The sequence below is a fragment of the Oncorhynchus nerka genome, linkage group LG17 (genome assembly GCF_034236695.1).
Source record: "Oncorhynchus nerka isolate Pitt River linkage group LG17, Oner_Uvic_2.0, whole genome shotgun sequence".
NCBI classification, from domain to species: domain Eukaryota; kingdom Metazoa; phylum Chordata; class Actinopteri; order Salmoniformes; family Salmonidae; genus Oncorhynchus; species Oncorhynchus nerka.
In genome coordinates, this window is record NC_088412.1 from 41644091 (window position 1) to 41655517 (window position 11427).

The following is an 11427-nucleotide window of genomic DNA, read 5'->3' on the forward strand; positions in this document are numbered from 1 at the left end:
TTTCAGGTTATGTCGATATAGGACACGTTTTACTGTGGATACAGATAATGTTGTACCTGTTTCCTCCAGCATCTTCACAAGGTCCTTTGCTGTTGTTCTGGGATTGATTTGGACTTTTCTCACCAAAGTACGTTCATCTCTAGAAGACAGAACGCGTCTCCTTCCTGAGCGGTATAACGGCTACATGGTCCCATGGTGTTTATACTTGCATATATTTTTTTTGTACAGATGAACGTGGTACCTTCAGGCGTTTCAAAATTGCTCACAAGGATGAACCAGACTTGTGGAGGTCTACAATTGTTTTTCAGAGGTCTTGGCTGATTTCATTTGATTTTCCCATGATGTCAAGCAAAGAGGCACTGAGTTTGAAGGTAGGCCTTGAAATACATCCACAGGTACTCCTCCAATTGACTCAAATGATGTCAATTAGCGTATCAGAAGCTTCTAAAGCCATTACATAATTTTCTGGAATTTTCCAAGCTGTTTAAAGGCACAGTCAACTTAGTGTATGTAAAACTTCTGACCCACTGGAATTGTGATAGATTGTTTCACTTATAATTCACTATCTGTACACAATTTTTGGAAAAATGACTTGTGTCATGCACACAGTAGATGTCCTAACCGACTTGCCAAAACTATAGTTTGTTAACAAGACATTGGTGGAGTGGTTGAAAAACTAGTTAATGACTCCAACCTAAGTGTATGTAAACTTCTGACTTCAACTGTACATCAAAATAACAAAAATGTTGTTGTTTTCAATAGATTGTTAAGGCTAGAATAAACCACATTGAGGTTGGCTAATGCTCCAGAGATAGATTTCTTACTCCTCTCTGCATCTCTGTCTGTAAAAGAAAGCTGCTGCGAATTTGACTATTGTAGGAGAGTTACAATGGTTATTCCATTAAACGTTAAATTACTGGAACAGTACACAAGGCAGAACAGAACAAATCCAGGTTAATGGTCAGTGGCCCAAGACCAGTTCAGACAGAAGGTGGAATCAGATCGCTATGATCTCCAGAAACTTAATTTTCAGTTTATATTTTCATTTGTTGCGCTACTAGTACTGCCTATTGATGTTTAGGAGGCAGCTACAGTAGATGGAAGATACCATCTTCTGTTTTTATCTCATTTATCTCATCCTTCCTGTTTGGCCCTGTCCGGGGGTGTCCTCGGATGGGGCCACAGTGTCTCCTGACCCCTCCTGTCTCAGCCTCCAGTATTTATGCTGCAGTAGTTTATGTGTCGGGGGGCTAGGGTCAGTTTGTTATATCTGGAGTACTTCTCCTGTCCTATTCGGTGTCCTGTGTGAATCTAAGTGTGCGTTCTCTAATTCTCTCCTTCTCTCTTTCTTTCTCTCTCTCGGAGGACCTGAGCCCTAGGACCATGCCCCAGGACTACCTGACATGATGACTCCTTGCTGTCTCCAGTCCACCTGACCGTGCTGCTGCTCCAGTTTCAACTGTTCTGCCTTATTATTATTCGACCATGCTGGACATTTATGAACATTTGAACATCTTGGCCATGTTCTGTTATAATCTCCACCCGGCACAGCCAGAAGAGGACTGGCCACCCCACATAGCCTGGTTCCTCTCTCGGTTTCTTCCTAGGTTTTGGCCTTTCTAGGGAGTTTTTCCTAGCCACCGCGCTTCTACACCTGCATTGCTTGCTGTTTGGGGTTTTAGGCTGGGTTTCTGTACAGCACTTTGAGATATCAGCTGATGTACGAAGGGCTATATAAATAAATTTGATTTGAATGTATTTTATTTAATCTGGGTGCTTACATCACCTGCTAGCACCATGGTACTACTCGTAGCCCCCTTTCTTCTCAGTCCCTGAAAACAATGAGCGAGAAAGAACAACTTGTGCATTGGAGACTGATGTGCTCCTGTTCTGTCTTTTCATAATATCATTGCAGAGTTACCTAAAAGCCCCAAAAGACAGCCTTGGTGTCGCTCTTCATTTCTTGGTGGTTCTGTGATAAATCCAATGAGTGTACAAAACAATAGGAACAATGTTCTTTCCATGACATAGACTGACCAGGTGAAAGCTATGATATCTTATAGATATCACTTGTTAAATCCAGTTCAATCAGTGTAGATCAAGGGCAGGAGGCAGGTTATATAAGGATTTTAAACCTTTCTAGGGCAGGCGTTCGACTAGCGGAACCCCTCGACAACATTCCACTGAAAAGGAAATACATTTTTTTTTTAAATATGTAACTTTCACACATTAACAAGTCCAATACAGCAAATGAAAGATAAACATCTTGTTAATCTACCCTATCGTGTCCGATTTCAAAAATGCTTTACAGCGAAAGCAAAACATATGATTATGTTAGGTCATAGCCAAGTCAAAAAAACACAGCCATTTTTCCAGACAAAGATAGGAGTCACAAAAAGCAGCATATAGATCAAATTAATCACTAACCTTTGATGATCTACATCAGATGACACTCATAGGACATCATGTTACACAATAAATGTATATTTTGTTCGATAATATGCATATTTATATCCAAGATTCTCCGTTTACATTGGTGCCTTACGTGCAGTAGCGTTTTGATTCCAAAACATCCAGCGATTTTGCAGAAATACTCATAATAAACATTGATAAAAGATACAACTGTTATTCACAGAATTAAAGATAGACTTCTCCTTAATGCAACCACTGTGTCAGATTTCAAAAAAACTTTACAGAAAAAGCATAACCTGAGAACGGCGTTCAGAGCCCAATCCAGCCAGAGAAATATCTGCCATTTGAGTCAACAGAAGTTAGAATTAACACCATAAATATTCACTTACCTTTGATGATCTTCATCCGAAGGCACTCCCAGGAATCCCAGTTTGACAATAAATGACTGATTTGTTCCATAAAGTCAATCATTTATGTACAAATAGCCACTTGTTGTTAGCGTGTTCAGCCCAGTAATCCATCTTCATGAGGCGCAGGCACTTCGTCCAGACAAAAACTTGAAAAGTTCCATTACAATCCTTTAGAAACATGTCAAACAATGTATTGAATCAATCTTTAGGATGTTTTTAACATAAAACATCAATATTGTTCCAACCGGAGAATTCCTATGTCTGAAGAAAAGCACTGGAACGAGAGGTAACTCTGTCGGGAGCGTGCGTCATGAGACCAAGGCACTCTGCAAGACCACTCACTCAGAGGTCTCATGAGCCCCTCCTTTATAGTAGAATCCTCATTCAAGTTTCTAAAGACGGTTGACATCTAGTGGAAGCCGTAGGAAGTGCAACTTTATTCATATCCCACTGTGTATTCCGTAGGCCAAGCTTTGAAAAACTACAAACCTCAGATTTCCCACTTCCTGGTTGGATTTTTCTCAGGTTTTCGCCTGCCATATGAGTTCTGGTATAGTCACAGACATCATTCAAACAGTTTTAGAAACTTCAGTGTTTTCTATCCAATACTACTAATAATATGCATATATTAGCATCTGGGACAGAGTAGGAGGCAGTTCACTCTGGGCACGCTATTCATCCAAAAGTGAAAATGCTGCACCCTATCCCAAAAGAGTTTTAAGCCTTGAGACAATTGAGACATGGATTGTGTATGCGTGAATAATGGGCAAGAGAAAATATTTAAGTTCCTTTGAACGGGGTGCCAGGTGCACCGGTTTGTGTCAAAACCTGCAACCCTGCTGGGTTTTTCACGCTCAACAGTTTCCAGTGTGTATAAACAAGGGCCCACCATCCAAAAGACATCCAGCCAACTTGACACAACAGTGGAGTCAACATGGACCAGCAGCCTTGGGGAACGCTTTAGTCACTTTGTAGAGTCCATGCCCCGACGAATTGAGGCTGGTCTGCTGTGCGAATTTGCTGGATATTGGCGGGAACTGGAACATGCTGTCGTGCACGTCGACCCAGAGCATCCCAAACATGCTCAATTGGTAACATGTCTGGTGAGTATGCAGGCCGTGAAAGAACAGACGATTTCAGCTTCCAGGAATTGTGTACAGATCCTTGTGACATGGGGCCGTGCATTATCACGCAGGAATGGCAAGTTCTGTAGGAGGTGGTCCCCAGTGTGAACTGTTCCAGCTCAGTGCGTCTCCTCTGTAGCTCAGTGATTTCAAGCTTCAGCTCTTCGATACACTCTAGTCTACCTCTCTGCACTTTTCTTCTTCTCATTTATAAAATGTAGTTAGCCTGGCTTCTCTCAATGGAGCACACAAGAGCAGTTAAGACCTGCACGCCATCTGCTATGTCAAATTAAATCAAATTTTATGTATCACATTTCCCCAAAACAACAGTGAAATGCTTACTTACAAGCCTTTAATCAACAATGCAGCTTTAAGAAAATACCTAAAAGAGGTAAGAAAATAACAATAGCGAGGCTATATACAGGGGTACCGGTACAGAGTCAATGTGCAGGGGCACCGGTTAGTCGAGGTAATATGTACATGTTGGTAGAGTTATTAAAGTGACTATGCATAGATAATAACAGAGAGTCGCAGCAGCGTAGAAGGGGGGGGGGCAATGGTCTGGGTAGTCATTTGATTGGATGTTCAGGAGTCTTATGACTTGGGGGTAGAAGCTATTTAGAAGCCTCTTGGACCTAGACTTGGCGCTCCGGTACCGGTTACCACACGGTAGCAGAGAGAACAGTCTATGACTAGGGTGTCTAGAGTCTGACAATTTCTAGGTCCTTCCTCTGACACCACCTGGTATAGAGGTCCTGGATGGCAGGAAGCTTGGCCCCGGTGATGTACTGGGCTGTACGCACTACCCTCTGTAGTGCCTTGCAGTCGGAGGCCGAGCATTTGCCATACCAGGCCGTGATGAAACCAGTCAGGATGCTCTCGATGGTGCAGCTGTAGAACCTTTTGAGGATCTGAGGACCCATGCCAAATCTTTCCAGTCTCCTGAGGAGGAATAGGTTGTGTTATGCCCGATTCACAACTGTGTTGGTGTGCTTGGACTATGTTAGTTTGTTGGTGATGTGGACACCAAGGAGCTTGAAGCTCTCAACCTGCTCCACTACAGCCCGTCGATGAGAATGGGGGCGTGCTCGGTCCTCCTTTTCCTGTAGTCCACAATCATCTCCTTTGTCTTGATCACGTTGAGGGAATGGTTGTTGTCCTTGCACCACATGGTCAGGTCTCTGACCTCCTCCCTATAGGCCGTCTTGTCATTGATCAGGCCTACCACTGTTGTGTCATCGGCAAACAATGATGTTGGAGTCGTGCCTGGCCGTGCAGTCATGAGTGAACAGGTGGGCAGGCCCGTCAAGAAGTCCAGGATCCAGTTGCAGAGGGAGGTGCTTAGTCACATGGTCCTTAGCTTAGTTATGAGCTTTGAGGGCACTATGGTGTTGAACGCTAAGCTGTAGTCAATGCAATAGCATTCTCACATAGGTGTTCCTTTTGTCCAGGTGTGAAAGGGCAGTGTGGAGTGCAATAGAGATTGCATCAGCAGTGGATCTGTTGGGGTGGTATGCAAATTGGAGTGAGTCTAGGGTTATTGGGATAATGGTGTTGATGTGAGCCATGACCAGCCTTTCAAAGCACTTCATGGCTACAGATGTGAGTGCTATGGGGTCGGTAGTCATTTAGGAAGGTTACCTTAATGTTCTTGGGCAGAGGGACTTTGGTAGTCTGCTTGAAACATGTTGGTATTTCAAACAGGCAAAGGTTGAAAATGTCAGTGAAGACACTTGCCAGTTGGTCAGCACATGCGCAGAGTACCTGACCTGGTAATCCGTCTGGCTCTGCGGCCTTGTGAATGTTGAAAGGTCTTGCTCACATCGGCTGCGGTGAGCGTGATCACACAGTTGTCTGGAACAGCTGATGCTCTCATGCATGTTTCAGTGTTACTTGCCTCAAAGTGAGCATAGAAGTTATTTAGCTCGTCTGGTAGGCTTGTGTCACTGGGCAGCTCTCGGCTGTGCTTCCCTTTGTAGTCTGTAATAGTTTGCAAGCCCTACCACATCCAACGAGCGCCGGAGCCGGTATGGTACAATTTGATCTTATTCCTGTATTGACGCTTTGCTTGTTTGATGGTTTGTCGGAGGACATTGCGGGATTTCTTATAAGCTTCCGGGTTAGAGTCCCCCGCCTTGAAAGCGGCAGCTCTACCCTTTAGCTCAGTGCGGATGTTGCCTGTAATCCATAGCTTCTGGTTGGGGTATGTATGTACGGTCACTGTGGGGACGACGACATCAATGCACTTATTAATGAAGCCAGTGACTGATGTGGTGTACTCCTCAATGCCATCGGAAGAATCTCATGAACATATTCCAGTCTGTGCTAGCAAAACAGTCCTGTAGTTTAGCATTTACTTCATCTGACCACTTTTTTTATTGACCGGGTCACTGGTGCTTCCTGCTTAAAAAAATTTTGTAAGCAGGAATCAGGAGGATAGAATTATGGTCAGATTTGCCAAATGGAGGGCAGAGGAGAGCTTTGTAAGCATCTCTGCGTGTGGAGTAAAGGTGGTCTAGAGTTTTTTTTCCCTTTGGTTGCACATTTAACATGCTGATAGAAATAAGGTCAAACTGATTTAAGTTTCCCTGCATTAAAGTCCCCGGCCACTAGGAGCTCCTCCTCTGGATGAGCGTTCTCCTGTTTTCTTTTGGCGGTATACAGTTCATTGAGTGCGGTCTTAGTGCCAGCATTGGTCTGTGGTGGTTTGTAGACCGCTATGAAAAATACAGAGGAAAACTCTCTAGGTAGATAGTGTGGTCTACAGCTTTTCGTAAGACTCTACCTCAGGCGAGCAAAACCTCGAGACTTGCTTAGATATCGTGCACCAGCTGTTGTTTACAAATATACATAGCTGCCACCCCTTGTAGTACCAGAGAATACTGTTCTGTCCTTCCGATAGAGAGTGTAACCCGCCAGCTGTATGTTATTCATGTCGTCGTTCAGCCACGACTATGAAATATAAGTTGGTAGGATATACCTGCTTGTAGTTCGTCCAATTTATTTTCCAGCGATTGTACGTTGGCCAATAGTATGGATGGCAAAGGCAGATTAGCCACTCGTCGCCTGATCCTCACAAGGCACCCCGATATCCTTCCGCTAAATCGCCGTCTCTTTCTCCTGCGAATGACGGGGATGAGGGCCTGTTCAGGTGTCTGGAATAAATCCCTCTCGTCCGACTCATTAAAGAAAAATTCTTCGTCCAATTCAAGGTGAGTAATCGCTGTTCTGATGTCCAGAAGCTCTTTTCGGTCAAGAGACGGTAGCAGCAACATTATATACAAAATAAGTTACAAACAATGCGAAAAAACAAACAAAATAGCAGTTGGTTAAGAGCCAATAAAATGGCAGCCATCCTCTACGGCGCCATTATAGTTCTGTGTCTCTGTTGCTGAGCTCTACAGAGTGTTTGAGCTCCTCAACCTTCAGCTGTCGCTCCTGGGTCATCTTCTGCACCTGTGCTTCAAGCTGAGCCCTCCTTTCTCCATACTTTTCCTAGAGGGACGGTGTGTTGAGCCTTGTAGTATGTCTCAGTGCAGAACTGACTCACATATGCCTACAGAACATCTCCAGGAGTCTGTCATGCTTCTTACACATCCTGTCGTCCAGGCTCTCCATGGGGTCGATCAGCATGTGTCTCTTCAGGGCTGAGGCTGCAGTTGAGTCGCACAGAAAGAGGTTAGACACACCAGGAAAGAAATAAGTGCCTTGTGCTTTGTCCCAGTGCAGACATCACAGGCCACTTCTCCAGACTTAATAGGGTGCTGGCCTGGGCTGCTGGTAGCTTTCCCTGAAATAAAACTAATCAACACAACACTCCTATCAAAAGTAATTTTACACAGTGGACACTGGCACATGTAATTGCTATCCCAGTACTTTCTGATGCAGGTCTTGCAGAAGTTGTGGTGACTGGCTCAGTGAACACATCCAGATAGATAGAGCACTGGCACTGCTCTTCAGACAGCAGACTGCTGCAGGAAGCCATGTCTAGACAGAGACCAAAGATGAAATTATAAAGCTATATTACACAATTATAATTCATTTACTGGAATTATTGGTATAACTTGTGATAATACTTTATGAATAAACACATCCAGCCTAGTTGAAGTGATTAATACATTAAAGTGGATACCAGTGGAGGCTGCTGAGAGGAGGACGGCTCATAATAATGGCTGAAATGGAGTGTAATGGCAGGAATGGAGTGAATGGATCCCCCCTTCTTGTTTTTTGATACCATTCTGGCCATTATTATGAGCATTCCTCCCCTCAGCAGTCTCCACTGCTGGATACCAACATTTCAGTGAAGTTTGTTTAGTTTAGTAAAACATTTTGCCTGCTTGACATTTCAAACTGAATAGGGACCTAACTTTAAATGTAATTTTATATTCAACACTCCTTGGCTACATTAAAATTTTCGATGTTACTGAAAAAATAAATAAACACAACATGCAACCATTTCAAAGATTTTTCTGAGTTACAGTTCATATAAGGATATCAGTCAATTTAAATAAATCCATTCGGCCCTAATGTATGGATTTCACATGACTGGGCAGGGGTGCAGCATTGGGTGGGCCTTGGAGGGCATAGGCCCACCCACTTGGCAGCCAGGCCCAGCCAATAAGGAGGTGGAGGTCCTGGGCTGGCGTGGTTACACATGGTCTGCGGTTGCGAGACTGGTGGATGTACTACCAAATTATCTAAAATGAAAAACAGCTTACAGTGCATTTGGAAAGTATTCAGACCCTTAGACTTTCTCCACATTTTGTTACGGCTTTATTTTCCCCCTCATTAATCTACACACAATAACACAATGACAAAGCAAAAACAGGTTTTTAGAAATGTTTGCAAGTGTATTAAAAATAAAGAACAGAAAAATCACATTTACATAAGTACTCAGTACTTACTGTTGAAACACAATTAGCAGTGATTACAACCTAGAGTCTTCTTGGGTATGAAGCTACAAGCTTGGCACACCTGCATTTGGGGAGTTGACACGTCTCAACGTCAACAGTGAAGAGGTGACTCCGGGATGATGGCCTTCTAGGCAGAGTTGCAAAGAAAAAGCCATATCTTAGACTGGCCTATATAAAAAAAGATTAAGATGGGCAAAAGAACACAGACACTGGATAGAGGAACTCTGCCTAGAAAGCCAGCATCCTGGAGTCGCTTCTTTGCTGTTGACGTTGAGACTGGTGTTTTGCTGGTACTAATTAATGAAGCTGCCAGTTGAAGCCTTGTGAGGCGTCTGTTTCTAACTAGACACTCTAATGTACTTGTCCTCTTGCTCAGTTGTGCACCGGGGCCTCCCACTCTTTCTATTCTGGTTAGAGCCAGTTTTGCGCTGTTCTGTGAAGGGAGTAGTACACAGCATTGTACGAGCTCTTCAGTTTCTTGACAATTTCTCACAATGAATAGCCTTCATTTCTCAAAACAAGAATAGACTGACAAGTTTCAGAAGAAAGTCTTTGTTTCTGGCCATTTTGAGCCTGTAATCAAACCCCAAAATGCTGATGCTCCAGATACTCAACTAGTCTAAAGAAGGCCAGTTTTATTGCTTCTTTAATCAGAACAACAGTTTTCACCTGTGCTCACATAATTTCAAAATAGTTTTCTAATGATCAATTAGCCTTTTAAAATAATAAACTTGGATTAGCTAACACAATGTGCCATTGGAACACAGGAGTGATGGTTGATGATAATGGGCCTCTGTACGCCTATGTAGATATTCCATAAAGAAAAATCTACCGTTTCCAGCTATAGTAGTCATTTTCAACATTAACAATGTTTACACTGTATTTCTGATCAATTTGATGTTATTTTAATGGACAAAAAATGTGAATTTCTAAGAGACCCCAAACTTTTGAACGGTAGTATAATTATTTTTATTATATTATGAAAGCTACTATTTAAGTTACCATTCACCAGCTCTGTCAAAATAAGTTTGTTACTCACCAAATATGCCTGCAACTAGTCACATACTGCCACTATGCCCGGTATGTACTTCCAAAAAACGGAATAAAAATTGACAAGCAACTCAAAAATGATCCAAATATTGTTTTTGACCGAAAGAGTCAAAACGTACGTAAAGTGACTAACGTACGTAAAGTTGATTACTATAGGCCCCTTGGGCCAAAGTATAATTTAGTAAATGGCACATCAAAATTGGGCCAGTGGTATCAGATATCGCATGGGTTAGCTAGACTGATATACCTGAGAATGGCTTCCAAATTGTATCACTCCGAATCAAACAGATATAAACATGTGCCTGTTTTAGCACCACCTTGTGGTCAATATGATTTTTCTTGCATATGTGGAGTATTGACAGTGTTTTCAACGTGTACCAAACTTTGTTACAATACAAATATCCTTAATGGATTTATGTGCCAGACCACACCCAAGTGTCTAAAAATTTGAGAGACCTTAGTTACTAGATGCCACATATCAAGTTTCGTGCAGATTGGTCATTCGGTGCCGGAGGAGTAGCGTTTAAGAGTTATTCACAAAATCCCAAATAGCAGAAAATCCATCTTGACTGACCTTATGGGTCCCTGAGGCAAATTTGTTCTATGTGAGGGACCTATGTACCGAATTTCATGACTTTAGATTCAAAGGGCGGGACCTTTCATAGTTTCAAATAGCTTGTTATAGCGACACCATCTGGCAAATTTTGTAAATGCCGGATCTCTATGGTGTGCCACCTCATTCACCAAAGTCGTCAAAATCAGGCCAGTGGGGTCAGATATCACGTGTGACATAGTATGTAAGCTCGGAACAGATACAGTCCCCTCCCAGATTTCATCGTGGAGGACAATGACGACGTTGCTAATGCCGCGGGTTGTCTTCAAAGCAGCATCAGAACTCAGAGTGAGTCATAAGAAGCCACACATCAGAAGCCCTAGACCTGACTGTTATGTTTGTTACTTATATAATGACAAACCAGGGCGTAGGTTTAACTACTTTTCTAATGAACATATACTTCAGCTAGAAAATTCCTTGTTTAGCCATGCGAGGCATTCTTCAACCCCCCCGCATAGCCTGCTGGGTAACGTAGTCGAAATGTTATTAACACAACATCTTCCTTCCTTTAAAATAAAACTACACGTCACATCACATTTGTTTACTCAACCTGCATACCACGCAATTTTCAATAACACACATTTTCCCCCCCAATTTTTACATTGCTCTCATCACTTAACTTCTTGCGTCGAGCCATCCCGGATCTGGTATCGTGACTACAGCCTCAAGCTCATTACCATAACGCAATGTTAACTATTCATGAAAATCGCAAATGAAATGAAATTAATCTATTTGCTCTCAAGCTTAGCCTTTTGTTAACAACACTGTCATCTCAGATTTTCAAAATATGCTTCTCAACCATTGCAAAACAAGCATTTGTGTAACAGTATTGATAGCTAGCGTAGCATTTAGCGTTAGCATTCAGCAGGCAACATTTTCACAAAAACCAGAAAAGCATTCAAATA